Genomic DNA, 22,397 nt, shown 5'->3' with positions numbered 1-22,397 from the left:
GTATTATTCTTATCTCAACACGTTTTGACGATCAATCCACTTCTTACTGAAGTAAAGGTACACGATTCTAATGAAAAAAAATATATAACAAAAACAGCTTGAGGGTAACATGAAACCATCTTTGTACACCTCATTTCCTTTAATGCCATTCTCTGAATTCCAGCACAACATTTTATTTAGTTTTGGTGGAGCACTAAACAGCCAGTCATTACTTACAGAGTTATTCATGACTCGTGCTCGTGCTAGCAGGGGACGTACATTCATTTTTCAGATGGACTGAGAAATGAATTACTAGTAAGACATAACGAGATTATAGAAAGCTTCCTTGACACTCTGTACTGAAAGAAAAGTTTCCACACTTTTCACAATTACTATTTGTTATCAATCTGAAACCTCCATTGTGAAACTGCGAAAACAGCGTTCAATATTTCTTACGGATACAGGCTCTTTGTCTGAAGAAACCCTTAAGTAATTGGATCTGAGTCAAACAAAAGTAAGAGAAACTCTAATGTGACGCAAAGAGAAGATGCCTTGTAATAATGCATTGCCTCGGGAAGCCAGTGACAGGTGAATTGCTCAAGGGACAACACTCTGGTGCAGAATAACAGATGCCCGTCTCTTGACGATCAAGGAATATTTATTTTCAGAAACAATGGATCAAGTTTTAAATCTTGCCAGCCTAAACTTTAGGTCTTCTGTGCTTGAACATTCGATGTATGTTTATCTATGTCTGTCTTTAACTCTCTCTCTCTCTCTCTCTCTCTCTCTCTCTCTCTCTCTCTCTCTCTCTCTCTCTCTCTCTCTCTCTCTCTCTCTCTCTCTCTCTCTCTCTCTCTCTCTCTCTCTCTCTCCCAGGCCATGAGTTGATGGCACACGTGTCGTGCCTGTGAGGGCGCACCCGGGCACTTGCTTGCCAGAATAACATGCATGGGGAAGCTGGCCTAATACTCACTAGGCAATGATTCCAGCGGCGCTAAGTTGGACTCAAATGGCTGTAAGAAGAGAGGGGGCGGATCTGGGTTGGCTCGGAAGTAAAAAGAGAACTTCACTATTTCTCCTCACCCTGGAAAAGGCACTATTTTGATTACTGTTTCTGTATCTTGAGTTGGAAATGGATGGGTTCAGGGGATGAGGGGCGCCGCTACTACCATCTCTCCTGTGCCGCGTCGCCTCGTCCTCGTCCTCATTCGATTAAAAGAGGCAGTGATACACGAGACACTCCTGACAAGAGACGAGAATCCCCCAATTCTCCCTTCTTTCCCTTCCTTACTCGTGGTGTTCTTCCTTCCCCTCCTCCATCTTTATTTTTTTCTTTTTACTCCTTCCTTCCACGCTTGCTTCTCATGCTCTTTTTTTTCTCTCCTTTCTCTCGCCGTCCTTCGTTTCCTTCTCTTTCTCCTCCTTGCCGTCCTCCTCCTTTTTGTATCTTCTCTCTCCTCCTCGTTCTTCTCCCTCTTCCTCCTCCACTTTCCGCCATTCCTCCTCCTCCTCCTCCTCCTCCTCCTCCTCCTCCAGGATTATTTTTCTCGTACCTCATTTATTTAGTGTTCTCCTCTCTATTTGACGTCCAGTATTTTCTTTTTCCATTCAGTTACTCATTTTTCCTTCTTTCTCATTTGTCATTTGTCGTTTCTCGTCTTTTTCTTACGCCTCCCATTTGTAACATTCTTGATCTTAACTGATTTATTTCTTATCTTTTTTTTCAACTTTTTTTTTTTCTCTTTCGCTTTATCAATTTCGTTGCTTTCATTTTATTACTGGTCGGAGACAGTTTTTCTCTTTTCGTAATTTTGTTCTATATTTCTAAATTGATTCGACCATGATTATAATTTTCAGTTTTCCTTTCCTGGCCATTTTTTTTTCTGTTATTATAATATATTCCAATGAAATTTGCATATATCACCCTCCCTCCCTTCTCCTTCTTCTCCTCCCTCTCCCTTACTCTCCTTTACCTTCGCCCACCCTTTAATCTCCTCTCCCTTTCTCTCCCTTCCTCTCCTTGCCTCGCCTCGTCTTGCCTCGCCTCGCCTTACTTCGGCTTTTCTGTTTTCTGATCTGCTCTGTTCTCTCCTTTCCTCTCCTTTGTTCTCGTTTCCTCTCTTTTTTCTGTCTTTTCAATCAGTCAGTCCTATCCTTTCTTCTCTTCCTAATCGCATTTCCGCCATCTCCGTTACTCTCTCTCTCTCTCTCTCTCTCTCTCTCTCTCTCTCTCTCTCTCTCTCTCTCTCTCTCTCTCTCTCTCTCTCTCTCTCTCTCTCTCTCTCTCTCTCTCTCTCTCTCTCTCTCTTTCTCTCTCTAAGGATACTGTAGGTCCATTAAAGGCAGCAGATGGGGAGCTGGTTAGTTCTGGGGAGGAGATTAGTAAACTTCTGAATGAGTATTTTTTAACTGTCTTCACCCAGGAAAACATGCAGGATATGCCAGATAGTGAACAGGTGTTTAGAGCAGATGAGAATGAGAAGCTGACATATTTCCATAACTAGGGAGATAGTGGAACAGGAGATAGATAGGCTAAAAAAGTTCAAGTAACCAGGACCTGATGAAATATACCCCAGAGTACTTAAGGAATGTAAAGAGATTATTAGTGAGCCGTTAGTTTCTGTCTTTAGGAAATCACTGGAGTCGGGTGAGGTAGCAGTAATGTGGAGGCAGGCTAATGTAGTACCCATCTTTAAGAAAGGAGATAAAACTTTAGCGTCTAATTATAGACCTGTCAGCTTAACTTCAGTTGTAGGTAAAATGTTAGAGTCAATAATAGCGAGGAACATTAGGGAACACTTAGACAAACATAACTTGATAAATCAGTCACAGCATGGCTTCACGAAGGGGAAGTCTTGCCTGACAAACTTGTTAAGTTTTTACAGTAAGGTGTACGAGGCAGTAGATAATGGTGATAGTTATGATATCTTATATCTGGACTTTAGTAAAGCATTTGACAAGGTACCCCATCAAAGGCTCCTGAGAAAGGTTAGGGCACACGAGATAGATGGGAAGGTGTTAGGCTGGATAGGGTCATTGGTTAGTGACAGGCGACAGAGAGTGGTAATAAACGGCTCGAAATCCGAGTGGGGTCATGTAATTAGTGGGGTGCCACAGGGATCAGTATTAGGGCCATTGTTATTTCTAATGTATATCAATGACTTGGATAGTGGAATTAGTAGTGATGTTAAAAAATTTGCGGATGACACAAAGATAGGTAGATTAATTAGGTCAGAATCGGATGCCATCGCCTTGCAGGCAGACTTAGATAGAATGAATGAATGGACGGATAGATGGCAAATGCAATTTAATATCAATAAATGCAAAGTGCTTAGCGTAGGTAGAGGAAACCTACACAATAGGTACACATTAGACAACCAAACTCTAGTAGGTACAGGGTACGAGAAAGATTTAGGAGTTATAGTTAGCTCTGAACTCCGTCTAGGGAAACAATGCATAGAAGCCAGAAACAAGGCAAATAGGGTACTAGGATTCATTTTTAGGAGTGTTAAAAGTAGAAGGCCGGGAGTAATATTAAAGTTATACTTGGCGCTGGTCAGACCTCATCTAGACTGCGCGGTGCAGTTCTGGTCCCCACATTACAGGAAAGATATAGGTCTATTAGAATCAGTACAGAGGAGAATGACTAAAAGGATACAGGGGATGAGGAGTATCCCTTACGAGGCGAGGTTGAAGCTGTTAAATTTACATTCTGTAGAGAGACGTAGGTTAAGAGGGGACCTGATAGAAGTCTTTAAGTGGTATAAGGGTTATAACAAGGGAGATGTAAGCAAAATTCTTAGGATCAGCAACCAGGGTAGAACAAGAAATAACGGGTTCAAGCTTGAAAAATTTAGGTTTAGGAAGGAGATAGGAAAAAAATTGGTTCTCAAATACGAGTAGAGTGGTAGATGAGTGGAACGGACTCATGTAGTTAGTGCTAGGACACTAGAGAGCTTTAAGAGAAGAGTAGACAAGTTTATGGATGAGGATAGCAGATGGAAATAGGTAGGTGTGTTTCATACAGGGACTGCCACGTGTAAGCCTGCTCGCTTCTTGCAGCTTCCCTTATTTCTTATGTTCTTATGCTCTCTCTCTCTCTCTCTCTCTCTCTCTCTCTCTCTCTCTCTCTCTCTCTCTCTCTCTCTCTCTCTCTCTCTCTCTCTCTCTCTCCACGTTAAATAAAGTTACCTACTCTTAAAAAAATAACCCTTTTGTTGCTACAGCCATCCTTTGTTAACATTCAAACAAAAAATAAAGAAAAAAGCGAGAATAGAAAGTTGATATTATCTTTTCTAGCATGCCGAATTATTTAAGCGAGTGCAGTGCAAAATAGTCAATAGGGAGCTTTAAAGGAGATATGATTAAATTGTGAATAAGAATGATAGGCAGGTGTACTTACGGGACTGCAACGTGTAGGCCTACTGGCTCCCTGCTGCTTTCATTGTGTTCTTATGTCCTAAGTAATTGTTATAAAAATGTAGGTGATGAAGAAATAATAGTCTGGCAGTGAAAGAGTTGAAGCAGTAAGAACATGTCTAGCAGCTGAAAGATTTAAAACAGAGAAGGAAATTGTCTGGCATTGAAAGGGATAAAGGAAAAAAAAATCACCCAGCAGTGAAAGAGTTGCAGCAGAGAGAGAGAAAAAATGTCTTGTATTGAAGGAGTTGAAGTAGAGAGAAAAAAAAATGTAGCAGGAAGGGAATTAAAAGTAGACAAAAATGTTTAGCACTAAGAGAGTCGAAGCAAAAAAAAAAAAAAAGTCTTGCAGTGAAAGAGATGAAGCAGTAACATGAAGAGCACCGCCATCCAACAGACACCCAAGCACAACAAAAACCAGCACAGGCCGCACTTCGCCCTCTTCCAACACGATGCAGAAAACTTGAAGCGTGAATGTTCCTTGGCGCGAATCATGGCGGCAAAGCAGTGAAAAAAACAGTGCCAGCACCAAAAATGAAGTAACCTGCAACACCCATCACTGTATTTAGCGTTTTCCCCTCAGCCTTAAATCCTGTGATCAGCTAAGACTCCATACTCAGCCTTTGTAACTCTTCAAAGCTTTCCTCTCTTCCAAACGTCAAGTCATGGTCCATAGTGAAGTAAGCCCCAGCATTCACGTCCATTGTGTTCAACGTTTTTCCCTTCAGTGTTAAATGTTTTAATCTGCCTAGAGCCTATCAGGTGTCAGGTTTTGTAGGAAGACCGTCACCAGATCAGGACACTTGCGATTGAGGAAAACTGCTGAATGTATTGCCTCTTACATACTTTCCTCTGTATTACAAACGTGCCAGAGACGTCAGAAATGTCTGTCTCATAGAAGGACATATCTAATTAACCGGACTACTTCTCTTCCTTGAAGGGAATCGTGTCCTCTGCACGTATAAGTTTCATCTCGCCTACATTACCACCGGCAATGTGAAGTTCTTGGGGTAGAGGACCTGGCCTGGTATTTCTCCTTTACTGCACGTCATTTTGATCTTAGTTAATCATTTACCGCCGAGGAGGATTATTCCTCTTCAGTATCATATATAATACAAGAACACGTATATAATAGTAGTGTATTAATCTCTTCTCGCCCAAAGGCAGGTTTTGGTGACTCCCTTTCACTCCGTTATGGAATATTGTTCAGGTGCAAATTGAATGCACCGAATTGGAAGAAAAATGAAAAACAATGAATACCCTTGAAGCACCGTCACGGAGACCAGCCTCTGCTGTGTTGTGGCGTATTGACGATAAAATGCTGCGCGGAAGTGGCGTCTGCTGTGCCCACTATCGAGACGTGGCCCCGTAGTGTTTGAAATGACCAGGGTGAGCTGGAAACGTGGGCTGGAGTGTTTTATTTTCGAGGTGCCCGCCCACATGCATGCGCCAGGAAATTGACGTAGTGATATGTAGATTTGTTGATGAACAGGAACGCAAGGAGAAAAAAAATATGGGTTTGAAAGTTTAACATGAAGAAGCTAGTACAACTGCAGAAGACAAAGAAGCAGGCATTGAAGAGTGCTGGAGATGTAACAGACACACACACACACAGCAGTGTCAGTCAAAAAAAAAAAAAAAAGTATTATCGGGGTTAAAAATAGATTGAGATATACAATGTTTGCAGCCTCGTGAATGCCATGATGAAATAATAGCGAGCAGTATCAGTGGATGACGCACGCTGAATACTCTAAAAGGAAAAAAAAAAAAAACTGCAGAATCTAAACCTTAGAAAACGTTTATATTTTGGAGAAATCATAAAGTGAGAATCACACAACCGTAAAAAGAACACGATTATGAGCCATACAAAATATTGTGATCACCTTTGTTTATAATCAAGCCTTTGATAAATATTTCGTTGTTCTTGGAGAAAATTTTCTTCATATAAAAAAAAAGTGATAGTATTTTACAGACATAAGAGAATGTCCCAAAAATATAGTCATGCTACTCCACGATAGACATGAGGACAAAACATTTTTCTTGCTATTCTCGGATGCCTGTAAAACACTAAAACATTTTCTTTTCTCCTATCTTGTTTTCATAATTAATAAGATTTTCTGAAACGCGTAATTCATAACTAAAATTTTCTGAAACGCGTAATTCATAACTAAAATTTTCTGAAACGCGTAATTCATAACTAAAATTTTCTCAAACGCGTAATTCATAACTAAAATTTTCTGAAACACGTAATAGTAAAACGTTTAACATCAAATCCGGATTATAAACAAAAAATAATGGCAAAACTAATGTAATATTGGGTCGCAGTTACTGCAGCAAACCACAGCCTTGACAACACTGTCATGCATTCTTTGAGCACTTGCACGTTATGAATATATACAATGGATGCTCAGCTTTGCCTTGAGCATATACAGACACAATGAAGATGTCAAGAGTAAGACACGTGCGTCTCAAGAAGAATATAATTTGCCAAGTTTTTCCCTGTTAAAACCAATAACAAACACACAACTTCCTGGATATCTTACCTTGCTTTTACTAGACATTTATATACCTTGATATCTGCTCAAAATCTCTGAAATATCCAAGCAAACCCTCTCGCTTTGCTCGTCGGTAGCATTCAGTCGGTGTGGGAAGCTCCATGTGGCGTGCAACAGATGCCTTTCACCGCCATGCCACGTCCCGCTGCTCCATTGCCTGCACACACTGCTGCTGCAAAAATTACTTCCCTGATTCCGTGCTGCCAATAAATGCAACTTAATGACCTACGAGAAACATAATTAGTACTACACTTGTTTATTTTTAACTTGTCTTTCACAAGAGAAACAATTTTATGAAAGGGGAAATAATAATGATGTAATTGTCCGCCTGTTCTGCCTGCCTTGTCTGTTTGTTTTAGCATGTTTATATGTGTCCATCTTTCTATCTATGAGTCTCTTGCTTGTCTTGTCTGCCTGTCTGTCTGTCTGTCTGTCTGTCTGTCTGCCTGCCTACCTGCCTGCCTGTCTATTTTATCTATCAACACGTGTCTATCTGTCCCTCCCCTCCCATCTCTCTCTCTCTCTCTCTCTCTCTCTCTCTCTCTCTCTCTCTCTCTCTCTCTCTCTCTCTCTCTCTCTCTCTCTCTCTCTCTCTCTCTCTCTCGTTTTGGTAGTCCTGCATAAGATTTTTTTTCCCTATAACATGCCTCTATGTGTTTGTTTGTTTGTTTGTGTGTTTTAAGTGTGTGTGTGTGTGTGTGTACGAGGAGGAGGAGGAAACTTATGTGTTATTATAACTCTGAAGGCAAAAGTTCCAGGTGTCAGTCAACCCAATTATGTCTCGTGCAGTTTTACCATAGCGTCATCCCAGCCGCTTCCTGTTGCCACCTGCTTAGTGAGGCAAGCATTATGGCATAAAATCAGTGAAGGTTTGATTTGAGGACAGATGGAAGGTTTAAGTATTGCTGCAATGTGTTTTCTCCCTTCTATCGACACGCCTTGTCGATTAAAATATCAGTGACAATTTATTTTAATTTTTTTTTTTTTTTTTGTCCTTTTTCATCCTTTCACTTTTTTTTTTTCTATAGAAGATAAAACTGCTTTTGTTTCGAACACGGACTTTGGTATCACTGCTGGTGCTCCCTGCTTAACAGTAAACATGAAATTACTGATATTCCTCATATTCTTTGCAGCGCACCTGTACAAATATGATTACATGATAGAGGGTAGTCAAAAAAGCAGTGATTCATATAAGTTCACGATGTTATTTTTTGAAACGCCATTTCATCTAACTCTTCGTCACCTTGTTGGTATCCCTCATGAAGTTATTGATAGAAGACAGGATGATAAAGACGTACTGGTAGTATTTTTCAAAAGGTTACAAACAGAATGGCTTGCTGGCATTCTTCATACAGACTCAGATAAAACTATTGGCGAAAGACAATTTGAAAAACTAATATTAGTATTTCTCAAAAATTTACAATCATAATGCTGGAAATTATTTTTTTAATCTTCCGGTGGACGACTTGTTATGCAGTATTCTCCAAGGACACGATGTATTTTCTGCCATCACTTCTTTACTCCATCATTACCATATCGCTGTGTGCTGTGCTGCTAAATCCACTGCTTAATATTCACAGTGGAATTGCTCCCCCTGATTTCATCTTGGACAATAATATGATGAACGGTATGGTTATTTTTTTTTTTATTTATTTATTTTTTTATTTCTAAGTTTCTGCCTACGTCCAGTCCTGTGTCAATATTGTCAGCATGAAAACTGGAAGTGCGTTATGTTGTGATTCTACACCAATATTCTTTTGCGTGGCAGGCGCAGCACATAATTTTTGCTGAGACGTGACGGTCCATGCCGTTGTGCAAGGCTCACCTCGTCTTTTGTCGGTGCATAGACTGAGTGGCGCGGAAAGCTTCTGGTGTTATTTCGTGCGTGTTAGCCAGTGGGAGAGAGATAAAAAAAAAAAAAAAAGTGGGGAAGGGGTGTGAACAGAGAGAGAGAGAGAGAGAGAGAGAGAGAGAGGACAATCAGAACACATACACAAAAATAAATAAATGAATAAATAAATAAACAAATAAATAAAATAAATAAATAAATAAATAAATACATCCAATCCTAGTCATAAACACAGACAAACAGACAGACATACAACAACCTGATAAACAGACAAGCAGAAAAACAAGCAGAGATAAGAAGACAAATAAACACAAATTAGGCTGAAGAAGAGGATGAAAAGAAAACGAGGCTTCCTCTCGCCACGCTATTCTCCTCCTCCTCCTCTTCCTCCCTCGCTGATGAACTATAAAGAAGCGACCTGCAACCGTCCCCGTGCCTCATGAATACATAAAGGGTCTCCAGCATCGCCGTCGCTGCTACCGCTCATCTGCCGACAGAATCTTTGGAACAATGATACCATTTGGGAGCGTTACTGACAGCGCGGGGAGAGGGCGTCACATGGGTCACAACGTGCACTTCCATATCCCCGCCTCTCCTTGTCCCCGCTGTTTCAGAATCTGCTTTCCAAATTGCTTTGTACATGTACTTACCGTATAGCTCCATGGTTTTCATATTTTCTTCCCTGTTTGGTTCTGATGTGTGTGTGTGTGTGTGTGTGTGTGTGTGTGTGTGTGTGTGTGTGTGTGTGTGTGTGTGCAAAGGAATCGCTGGAAATCTTGAAATCATGTCCGCGTTTTAGTGTTTTTTGTTTGGTTTTGTATTTAGTTCTAAGTAGTGTTGTTCTGTGTGTGTGTGTGTGTGTGTGTGTGTGTGTGTGTGTGTGTGTGTGTGTGTGTGTGTGTGTGCGTGCGCAAATAATTTTCCAATTGGATGGTACCACTATAAGTCGTATATCTTTTTTTTTTTTTTTCATCTCTGTCGGTCGTGTTATTATTCCCTCTTTTCTAATATGCTATTAGTTGCAAGGTGTTCACTACGTTAGAGCCGTATGCTTAGACACACACACACACACACACACACACACACACACACACACACACACACACACACACACACACACAGATACACACATACATACACACTTTGTTAAACATATCTTTTTTTCCTCGAATTTAATTTCTAGTCTTTCTGTGTCGTGTTTTTCTTCCACAAGATGACACAGCGCGCATCTTGCAACACTCGACAGTCTCTTTTCACACTGCTAATATTGCGTGTCCCTCACGACCTTTTCCCAGACATTTCTGCGCTTTTTTTTTTTTCTCGATCATTTTAAGCAGACGGTAGTAAGCTACTGGTGTATTCAAGTGTGTGCATGATTCTGGTGATAATTCAAGAAACATTCTACGCAATCAATATATAAAAAAAAATATCCATGAAAACACAATCTTTGTGGAAGTAATCGGTGTTTTCAAGCGTGTATATGTACATGATTCTAGTAATAAAGAAGGCAACATTCTACACCATCAATAGGTAAAAGAAAACATCCGTAGCAAGTAATCATCTCCGTGGCTTTTGAAAACAGACCTAAAGGCTATAACAGACCAAGCCTAAATCTCACGTTCTTTCCTGCTGAGGTGACGCACGGACAGTCGGTAGCTGAGGAGGAGCACCTGGTGTGAAGGTATGTGTGGCGATTAGCTCTTCCTTTGTGCCTATCGACGAGTGGCCAGAACGAAAGAGGGAACTCGAATTACGATGGCCCACTTTTTTCATCGCGGCGTAACTGTTCCTCCACGATGAATCGCTCTCCCTCCGTGCTGCCGATGGCGTCAATTGTCTTCTATAATTGACCTTGCCATTTTTCATGCTTATCTCTCTTTGGAATGAAGACCACTTTAAATTCACGTGGAAAAGTTATTGCTGCGACATTGGTGGACTGTTCACCTTCAGTGGAGTAGGACTATTGCTACACGGGGTGAGTCTGCAGCGGCCTGGGATTAAGTCAAGTGACGCGGATGGTGGTTACAGTAATACAGGCAATTTTTGTGTATGTGTTGGTGATAGTTGTGTGATGTCTCGGTTTTAATTATAATGCTTAACTTATTCAGTGTTATTCAACACACTTTCTTGATTCGCTGACCACTGTGAAACATTTTTTTCTACAGCTTCCTCTGAAGACTACACTAGCTAGAGATAGGAATATCTACTCTTTTAATCGCCTTCTTTTCATGTGGGTGTTTTTAAGTGTTTTGTAAAGCGATTCGGATGTGAGCTGTTGCATATCACAGTGAAATGGTTAATGAATGTTTGTGTTACTGATTCAATTAAATCTATCCGAGGTTCGAATGATCGTATCACTAATGATCATAGCTTGGAATATTTGTATCATTAAACTCAGTATATCTCGTGCTGTTTGTATCGTGAGAGCATCGTAAGTAACAAAAAAATGATAAGCAAGGGGTTGATCAAGAAAGTGCAGCGCTGCGAAGTCTTGGAGGCAGTGGCGGCTTTCCTGTCTCGTCGTCTAAGAGTTCATCACATCGCCATTTTTTTTTTTTTCAGGTTCATAACGCGAAGGACACAGCTGAACAAAAACATATTTTAGCTTCTTATCTCACACACAGGGCCTCATTTCAGTGAAAGGCTCCTAGAAGAATACAATTATACAAGCATTCATTATACATGGTGCTCTTGGTTCCTCCTTTGCGTTCCTCTGCGGGGTCATGCAGGCGATGGTGGTGGGTGATGGACCGTGTCAATCTTACTGAAAGGCTTGCGTGGGCCGCCCGCCGCCTCCCATCTGCCTCACTTGTATGTACCTCACCGTGTACAGCGCTCACTATTTTGTGTTACAGTCCGGTATAATTACCTGGGCACATGTTCACCACTTTGCCTTATCAAGTTAGTATTGCCCACAATGGCCGGGCCTGGGTCTGTCACTGCGGCTTTGTCACGCGTCCCTCTGCCTCAGTGCACGTTCTCGCTGTGGTATTAGTACAGCAGATGTCACCATGTATATAATAATCGTGCAGATTATGTATTCTGTCTGGCGCTCTGCAGCCAACACAAAGGTGGCGTCAGTATTTTTGCGAGATAAAGAGGTGAAGAAGTGCACAGAGGCGATAAGGCGGTGGCTTGCTGAGTGCACTCACGTCTTGCTCTGAAACACCTGAAGCTGTGTCGAGCGAAGAGTGGCCTGCCTCAGTGTGGAGATCCCCTTGCCCACACCACTTCCACCACCACCACCACCACCACCACTCCACCACCACCACCACTCCATACCACACCACACCATCTCACTACCACTACGTCACCACCACCACCACCACACCACTCTATCACTACTACTTCACCTGCAGCACCACCGCGATGCCTTAAAGGGCATGCAAGAAGGACGCGAGAAACAAGGGAAGGATACGTACATGTATATGCATTCTGGATTATGATGCATGACTTCGTGTTGACAAGAAATGAGGTCACTTTCTTCACACCGCAAGCTAACGAACGCTCGTGTCCTGAGGCTGCCCTCAAACATAAATATTGTATACCTAAAAATACGTAAGTATTGAAGCAGTGGATTTTAAGCTTAACCCGTTCACTCCTATGGTTTTCCTTTGTCAACTTTCCAAACATTGAATGAAAGAAAAAATTGTGGGTTAATTTTACGTTTTCTAAGCCACGGAATCATTTAAGAGACTCGCCCATAAGTAAGTCTCTAACAAATCGTAGGTATATATATGGAAATATTTGTCCAGCAGTGAAAGAGTTCAGATCGGACTCTTTATCATGACCTTGCGTATTTTGAAAGGTTTAAAGAGTGGTAAATTAATTAACAAATGAGGAAATAAACGAATGAATGGAAAAAAAGAAAATATTAGTAAATATTCTTTCACTAAAGCTATATATTAGTATGGAAATGAGATCAAACTGGCAACAAGTTTATGGGAAGGAGGTGCACATCAGGTAATGTGAAGTGTGACACTGTAGTAGAGTCAGACAGACAAGCGCCACCAGTGACCGAGACAAGCTGGCAGCAGGAACTAAAGCTGACAACTCACAAGAAAAATTAAATTTGTCGCGTGATATATGTTTATCTATTTTTTTCTATTTAATTTTGCTTTTTTTTTTTGTTTATTTTCTTGTTTATTTATTAATTTGTTCATCTATTGTTTTGATTTTCAAGTAAAGATAGAGAAATAGACAGAAGATTGGTAGACAGATAGGTAGAAGATAGATAGAGATAAAGATTAAAATATAGATGGGTGGATAGGTAGAAGATAGATAGAGATATATATATATATATATATATGGGTGGATAGGTATATATATATATATATATATATATATATATATATATATATATATATATATATATATATATATATATATATATATATATATATATATATATATATATATATATATATATATATATACAGACAAGCAGACAGACAGACAGACAAACAGACAGACAGACAGAAACAAAGACAAATAAAGTAAAATTTCCCTAATTGTACAAAAGACTGTCATATTCCACATTAAAAAAAAAAAAACTCTACCAACTTACATACAACTTTTTTAAGCAGCCCAAGTACTCGTGGTCGTGTATCGGTGGGATCCAGAAACAGCAGGTGCACCGATCAGTGACCCCCGGTGCTGCCAGACCCCGCGACACTACTGTAATGATTCCCACGCTTTGTTTTCCCTGTGCCGCGAAATACAAAGCAACTTTTACTAACAAGGAAACTCTCCAGGTAAGAATCCAGTAGCGACAGCCGCGGCGTGAATGATTCTTCTTTGCGCTTTGTTTTTTTTTTTTTGTTTTTTTCGTTCAGTCATGTTGGGATGAGATGATTAGGGGGTATTTATATAGAGTGTTGATAGTTGGTATAGGTATATGTGTTTTTTTTTATACAGGGACTCGTGTAAACGTACTGGTTCTTAAATTCTTCTCCCTCGCTTTGTTTACGTTCAGTCATGTCGCAAGTAGACGATTAGTGGTATCTGAGGGCAGGGTGTGTAGGTGAGCATAGGCATTAGACAAGTGTGTTTTTATAGAGGGACTGTCACGTGTAGGTCTACTGATTCTTGTAACTTCACTTTTGACCTTACTAGGTGGTATATTCCTCTGCAACTTTACGTGACTGTCACTAATTAAAATAAAGATAACATTTCCCCGCAGTGACAATACGCCACGTTTCCTCTCCCTCCCTCTTCCTTGCTCTTTCCCTCTCCCGCCCTCTGTTTCACCCTTTTCCATCCCCCAGTCCTTTTCCCCCAAGGCACCGTCCCACGAAAAGTTTAATTCATCACACAAAGCTTGGAAGAGAACAGATTTTTCCCTTTTTCGTCCCTTTTTTCCCTCCCCCTCGCTCACTCCCTTTACGTCGTGTGAAACAATTTGCTGGTCTGCTGCCGAAGAGAGGAAGCGGGCTGGGGAGGTGCAGGGCGAGGCGAGGTGGGGCGGGGTGTGGTGGGGCGCCTCTTCGTCTGCTCTCAGCGGGAGGCGAAGCTGGGTGATGGCATGACTCGCGGGTCGCATCACCAGGCTTACGATGAGTAGTGGTAACCATTCTGCCCAGTTTGATGCTGTTCTTTTTCTCTCGATGTGTGTCTTTCTTGGGGCATTTGTACTCTTCATGTTTTGCTCTTGTTTACGAGTGTGTTTTTCGTGTGTGTATGTTTGCGTGTCTGTGTAAATGGATGGATGGATAATTATTAGTGGGAAGTTCGTATGTTTTTCGTGTGGGATTCGTACTCTTGATGTTTTGCTGTTTGCGTATTTATTTTTCGTGTGTATATGTTTGCAGGCGTGTATAGATGGATGGATGGATGGATGGATTGATAATTAGATAGAAAGATAGACTGATAGATGGATAAGTTGATAGACGGAAGAATAGATGGAGGGAATATACTGATGCATGGATAGATGGATAAATTGATAGATGGGTGGGCAGATGGATTCATGGATAGACAAATGTGAGAGAGAGAGAGAGAGAGAGAGAGAGAGAGAGAGAGAGAGAGAGAGAGAGAGAGAGAGAGAGCGAGAGAGAGAGAGAGAGAGAGAGAGAGAGAGAGAGAGTAAATAAATATGCAAACCATCGATGAAGGAATCCATGAATACAGATTCGTATCCTGTATTATAAAACAATGCGCCGCTCATCACACTAATTAGAGATGTATCGATACTTCAGCGGTAACTCCCCGACACTCTTTGCTGCCGGATGGGACCCCCAGGAAAAGGCAATGCCAATATTGTTAACCATTGCTGATTACGATTTCATCAAACGTAAAGTTATTCCAACAGTCTTTTGCTACCAACAGTCAAATCTATCTTCTGTTTTGACTGTTGTTAAGCTGCCTTGCTAACTTGATCATTTACATATTCACTACTAGATAATATCAGTAATCACTATGACTTTAAAGACAATTTTGCTCTGATTAGGATTCCGTCAAATATATCATCTTCCCAACACTCTCTGCTACCAACACTGATTGATCCTTGTTTTTTTTTTTCTTTTATGTAGGAGGGACACTGGTCAAGGACAACAAAAAAAAAAAAAAAAAAAGCCCACTGAAATGCCAGTCCCAGAAAAGGGTCCACAGCGGTAATCAAAAATTGAAGGATAAGTGTCTTGAAACCTCCTTCTTGAAGGAATTCAAGTCATAGGAAGGTGGAAATATAGAAGCAGGCAGGAAGTTCCAAAGTTTACCAGAAAAAGGGTTGAATGATTGACAATAATGCATCCACCTCTTGCATTAGAGAGGTGGACAGAATAAGGGTGAGAGAAAGAAGAAAGTAGTCATTCTAAAGAAAATCAGCAAAATACTTCCTAAGGTCCCCCAACTAGCAGAGGCAAAACGCTAGAGGCACCTTCGCCTAGGCGGATCCTGACAAGGGATTGGAACGATAGGACTAGATACATATATGAGATTGTGATCGGAGGAGCCCAACAGAGAAGAGAGGGTGACAGCATTTGCAGGAGGACTAGAGGTCAGGAAAAGGTCAGGAATGTTGGGCGTACCTCCAAGACGGTCAGTAGGGTGTTGCACCAATTGCTAGGTCGTGGAGGATAGCAAAGTTGAAGGCTAGTTCACCAGGATGGTCAGTGAAGGGAGAGGAAAGCCAAAGCTGGTGATGAACATTGAAGTCTCTAAGAATGGAGATCTCTGCAAAAGGGAAGAGAGTCAGAATGTGCTCCACTTTGGAAGTTAAGTAGTCAAAGAATTTCTTATAGTCAGAGTTAGGTGAGAGGTATACAGCACAGATAAATTTAGTATGAGAGTGACTCTGTAGTCGTAGCCAGATGGTGGAAAACTCGGAAGATTCAAGAGCGTGGGCACGAGAGCAGGTTAAATTGTTGCGCACATAAACGCAACATCCAGCTTTGGATCGAAAATTAGGATAGAGAAATTAAGAGGAAACAGAGAAGGGGCTACTGTCAGTTGCCTCAGACACCTGAGTTTCAGTGAGGAAAAGAGGAGGAGGTTTAGAAGAGGAGAGGTGGTGTTCTACAGATTCAAAATTAGATCTTAGATCGCGAATGTTGCAGAATTAATGAAGAAAAAGTTGAGGGGCGTGTCAATGGTTGTTGACCATTCTTGGGTTGTCTTGTTAACTCATCAGTAACCTTTTCAATGCTAGACAATAATAACATGATAATAATAATAATAATAATAATAATAATAATAATAATAATAATAATAATAATGATGATGATAATAATAATAATAATAATAATAATAATAATAATAATAATAATAATAATAATAATAATAATAATAATAATAATAATAATAATAACAACAACTTTTTAGACACATGGTTTTTATCGGTTTTTATGTCCGAGTTCCTTAATTATTTATGGACTCCAATCTCATGCATAGTTCATAACCTACAAAAGATGTTGACCTCCTACTCTCACAGTGTGTGTGTGTGTGTGTGTGTGTGTGAGAGAGAGAGAGAGAGAGAGAGAGAGAGAGAGAGAGAGAGAGAGAGAGAGAGAGAGAGAGAGAGAGAGAGAGAGAGAGAAATCTTAAGTACGCACGCACGCACGCAAGCACGCACGCGCGCGCCCACACACACACACACACACACACACACACACACACACACACACACACACACACACACACACACACACACACACACGGCCAGGCATCACCTTCCTCCCAGCCTATACCTGCACCACCACGGCCACAAAGACGCGTCATTAATCCCTGTCTCGCTGGCTTGGGAGTCCCGCGCATCAGACAACCCACCACGCCCGCGACTCGGGGATTCAGGCCGCGTTATGAAATTTCGATGAAAGAAAAAAAAACAAAAAAACTTAGTGTGGTTGGCTTGAAGGAAAAATGTTGTTTAAAAGATCCAAAAAAAATCAGATATAATTTTTATTGTTCCCACACCACACGCCTTGAGCAACAATCGAGGCGGCGGGTTTCACAATGATTCATAATGGCAACATTAGCGAGCCTCGCAGGATTGGGCAAAGAGCGTGATTGAGATGTTTAGCTTTGTTACTTCGCAGCTAATGAGGATAGGAAGTGCTGGGATGCTGTTAATTCATAGGTAAAGAGAACACGTATTTTGAAAGACTTTCTTATCTCGTCATGGTTATTTTCAAAACTATAGAATTAGATATCTTGTTTTCCACTAAAAATGCATAATACTTGTCAAACCATCTCTAGAGACCATTAAAACTCCCTAAGAACATTCATTAGAGGCTTTTAAAACTAGTCAAGAGAAACTTCTGAGAATAAGGTTTATGAATATCAAAATTCTGAGTACTTTAATTTTAGAAGCTGTGTCTTTACTGTTGTTTTCATGGCAGAGGCAGGACGTTTGATACACATGGACATTAGCTGAAAGATGCTGCACACTGTTCGTCTATTATATTTCCTCGTTTGCGGTAGAGCTTTTTTTTTTTAAGTGAACCCACGCATCAGGGTAACATAATTGCAAAGAACATAACACTCTATAAGCGTAACGCCTTTCAATGCGGTTTCAGAATTTTATATCAAAGGATCTGACGATATTATGTAAAAGAACGTACGATTCCATATAAGCCTTCCTGGTGTAGAGGCAAACTGCTATAGAGGCATGTACATGTTAACAAAGATAATGATATTGATTGGCTACACTACAATGTAACACTGACCAACCGTGACGAGGCAACGTAATACAAACATTTTACAGAAGGCAATGACAATTACGGTAATAATATTGAACACACTAAAATATCGCATATATCACTCAGGAAAACAATATCCAAAATAAATGATAAAATAAAGAAAAGAGCATTGCCTGATATGGTTGCCAATTATAGATATTTTTTATTTCGGCACGTCTAGAACATGATAACACAAGGCAAGATACAAGAAACCAGGAGGCAGACACATGACAGATCTTGTAGAAAACATACATGCCTCTATCCACCTGTTATCCCTGTCCATAAACTTATTTTTTCTTTGTTCAGCGCTTCTTACGTCCTCAACACCAACAAAGTGATACTGAATTTTGTCCTGTCATTTTTCATTCAGTTTGGGAACCAGTATTGTTTTTGTTTTTATCCAGCTTTATTAAGGGGAGCGTCCGGTCTGGAGACGAAAAAAAATGAAAAATAATGACTTTTTGTGAAAAAAATATATGTGGTAGGTATACTTGTTGGCAGCAATCTCGTAAAGATTTAAGGGGAAATGCCCCATAGTTTCCCTTTAAATGGCATTTAAATGTCACGCAATCAACCACGTGCGTTTGTTTACATCAGCAGAGTAAGTTTTTCTTACCCAATACTACGAAAAAAACGCTAAAATCTGAACTTTTTTTTGCTTGGATACGATATGGCAACACTCAAGGCGAGTGTGTGTGTGTGTGATACTAGCTCCCAGCAAGGATCCTGCCTCCTCAGTGCTCACGTAGCTCTTGTCACGGGAGGTTGTTGCTCAGTCTCTCGCGACTTCTCCCACTCTCACAGCTACTAAGTCCAGATGAAGCCGAAAAGAAAGCAGAAAGAGAAAGCATCAGCAGAGTACGAACCTGGTGGCTTCTAAAAAACCTGGCAACAAAGAGAAGTGTGGGCAACTTTGACACCCCTTGCTTGACAAGATAATACATTGCCTTTTCGAAGGCAATGGGGGACCAGGAGCCTGATATACTTAGAAATACATCTGATTGTATCAATAGATTGATTATGATAAAAAAGAACTCATAATAAACCTGAAAAAGCTTCCTAGTGTATTATAACTGGATCGTAATCGATCAATAAACTTTATCGGCCCGTATCTCAAAACATAAGTTATCCCCCTTTAAAAGTTTTCACAGGAGTTAGTTTTAGCTTGATTTCAATGAAACAAAAACTAAAACACAGAAGAATACTTCTTCTTCAAAGTTACGTAGGCGTTTTTTTTATATAGGTCTCATGTAATTTTGTATTAATATTTTTTTGGTAAAAAAAAGGCGAAAGAAAGACAGATAAAGAAAAAATCATAAAACAAAACCAAAAGCCAAAATGAAAAATCTGCCTACGTAACTTTGTTAGGTATCATAACATCTCTAAGCCACAGAAAAATAAAGGTTGTGGGCCAATTAATAACGACGGTGAAAAGTTTTAAAATTTTCCTTGAAATTGGAATTGGGGGGGGTGGGGATGAGGGGGGTGGGGGCAAGAAAGGGGATCAATGTCTAATATTGATATACATGTTGCCAATACTTCACAACATAAAAATCAGAGCGATTCATGCTTATTTAGCAGAGATACAGAAACACCCATCCAAACCGGACTCTCCCCTTAAGCTTCAACCCATTCTCAAAACAAGATCACATTCTCAAACATTTCAGCGTCTTCTCTCGACTTATTGTAACAGGTTGTAGTGGAAGTTACTGAAGTTATAAAGGATATTTTCATCATTCTGGTAATGTGTATTATGATTTAGAAAATGGTCCGCGGTAAGCGACTGATCCTCTCTGTGGGCTTTAAGATCTGGCTCTGGTGAGAGAACAAAGCGTTTGAGAGTGCGGGTGGTAGTTGTATCCTGATTACTAAGCCTGAGGATCTTGTCTGTGATGATCCACGGGCACCCATAAGCCCAGTACCCTCGTGTGCGGTGCTTGTGTCTTTAGGGATCTGAGGGCCTCGGATGGAGTCTTCATTCTCATTGTTTATCCGTAACCCCGTGTGATTGCATTACTCCAAACAAGGCACACGAACGGCAGTGTGGTGTTCACGCTCGCTCTCTCGTGTGTGTGTGTGTGTGTGTGTGTGTGTGTGTGTGTGTCCTCTTTGTCTGTGTGTGTCCTCTTTGTCTGTGTGTGTGAGAGAGAGAGAGAGAGAGAGAGAGAGAGAGAGAGAGAGAGAGAGAGAGAGAGAGAGAGAGAGAGAGAGAGAGAGAGAGAGAAATGCCCACAAACACACACACACACACACACACACACACACACACACACACACAGAGGGAGAGAGAGAGAGAGAGAGAGAGAGAGAGAGAGAGAGAGAGAGAGAGAGAGAGAGAGAGAGAGAGAGAGAAATGCCCCCCCACACACACACACACACACACACACACATACACAGAGGGGGAGAGAGAGAGAGAGAGAGAGAGAGAGAGAGAGAGAGAGAGAGAGAGAGAGAGAGAGAGAGAGAGAGAAATGAGGCGTAGCTGCCATCTGGAATAGAATAAAGGCAGTAATACACAGGTGGCGCTGCCCTCTCCACTGTGTTTACTGTTTACGAGGTGAGAGGTGGAGGCGAGGGAGGTCGCCAGTCATGTTTGCCCAGCACTGGGGAAGGGAGGATTGGCAGCCCTCGGTTTGCATCACGCAGCAGCTTCCTGCCACTCTGGGGAGGTTGGCAGGACTGGGAAAATATGAGAAGTTCTAGTGTGTACAGGCCTAACCATTAACCCTTTCACTACTGTTTGGCTCATCTTTCCTCAGTCACAAGCCGCTCTGAGACACTTCTTGTTCCACAGTCACCTCCATTATATGGACTACACACTGAAAAATCCACTCCTCTTTATCGCCTTCTTTCTGCAGGTTTTTTTTTTTTTTAAGATTTAATGAATTGTTTGTAGTGCTGAGACATATTACTTATCGCACTGAAATGGTCATATATGTAAATATATATATATATATATATATATATATATATATATATATATATATATATTATATATATATATATATATATATATATATATATATATATATATATATATATTTATTTATTTTTTTTTTTTATTCTGCGTATAGATTTAGCAACAATAGCCTGATTATTAAGTATTTTATTAATCTTTTTTTTTTTTTATCTCCGTATAGATTTATCAACAATAGCCTGATTACTAAGTATTTTATTAATCTTTTTGACAATTTGACTCTTAAGGGAAAGAGAGAAATCTCCAGTTGTGAAGTAGTCGTGAATGAATACATATAATTTATATCGTAACAGTAGTGTTTATGAAAGCTGGTCTTTTATGAGTGTGTTGAAGTTTACATTCTCTGAAGCAGTATCCATGCGTGACTTTAACTCCATCAGTGTCCCCGCGTCTCCTCTCCTTTAACTCATTAAGCCTATTAGCAATTGTTTTTAACTGGACACGATGACATTTAAATGAAACCTAAGGCTGCTTCACAGTCCGGCATTGTAAAGGACCTTCTTACCTGACGATGGTTTGCTGTGGGGATTTCAGACAAGATTTAGTGGCGCACGTCAGCCAAGTGATGCAGTGCACACGTTTTGGCCTCGTGTAGATCAGGCCGTGTGCAAAGTATGGCCCGTATTCTGAAAGATTGCTTCCCTGTATCTCGACTACATTCATCAAGCCTTAGTGGAAGTAACAGGAGCTTTTATGTCTTTTTATGATATTAGTTGAACAAGGAGTTTGTATCATTAATTAGAGAAAATATCGTGGGAACACGATCAACCATTGTTGTGTCGAAGAATGCGAGCACTAATTTCCTGTATTGTCTGGAATTTGTACGCACGTGCTTTGCATTCCAGATTAGATGCAAGACAATCACAAACACATTAACGGAGATAGATAGGTATGTAGGTAGGATGGTGTTTATATAGGTAAGCGGGTATATAGCTCTAAGGTAGGTAAGATGAGAGAGAGAGAGAGAGAGAGAGAGAGAGAGAGAGAGAGAGAGAGAGAGAGAGAGAGAGAGAGAGAGAGAGAGAGAGAGAGAGAGAGAGAGAGAGAGAGAGAGACTGGGCACCCCGTTACCTCAGTATAAAAATAAGCACTCTTTAACCTCTTCCCTTAGTTGGCGTTCACATACAGCACGCCAAGGCCATTAAACTGCAAAGGTGGCCGCGGCACAAACAAGCTTTACAACACACAAAAATGATGCTCCCAAAAGCCAGTCGGCGGGGAGACAAAAGCAGAAGTATGTGAGGCCTCCATAAATTGCAAAAGAAATATACTGCAGATTGGTTTATTCTGTCCGCGTTCACGTGACCTTCCATACCTCTCCTCTTTGTCTTTTTTCTCTGTGTCTCTGTTTATCTGTCTGTCTGTCTGTATCTGTCTGTTTGGCTGCTTGTGTGTGTCTGTTTGCTTCTCTGTCTGCTTGTTTGTCTTTATCTTTGTTTCTGTGT

General features: G+C 40.7%; 1 pseudogene; it reads left to right on the top strand.

Annotated features, from left to right (window-relative positions):
* The window catches only part of LOC135098175 (Y+L amino acid transporter 2-like), a 95,017-nt pseudogene that overhangs the window by 24,734 nt on the left and 47,886 nt on the right, over positions 1–22,397 (top strand).

Source organism: Scylla paramamosain, unplaced genomic scaffold (assembly GCF_035594125.1).
Source record: "Scylla paramamosain isolate STU-SP2022 unplaced genomic scaffold, ASM3559412v1 Contig49, whole genome shotgun sequence".
NCBI lineage: Eukaryota > Metazoa > Arthropoda > Malacostraca > Decapoda > Portunidae > Scylla > Scylla paramamosain.
The sequence above is the reverse complement of the archived record's forward strand: the minus strand, read 5'-3'. Positions and strand labels throughout refer to the sequence as shown.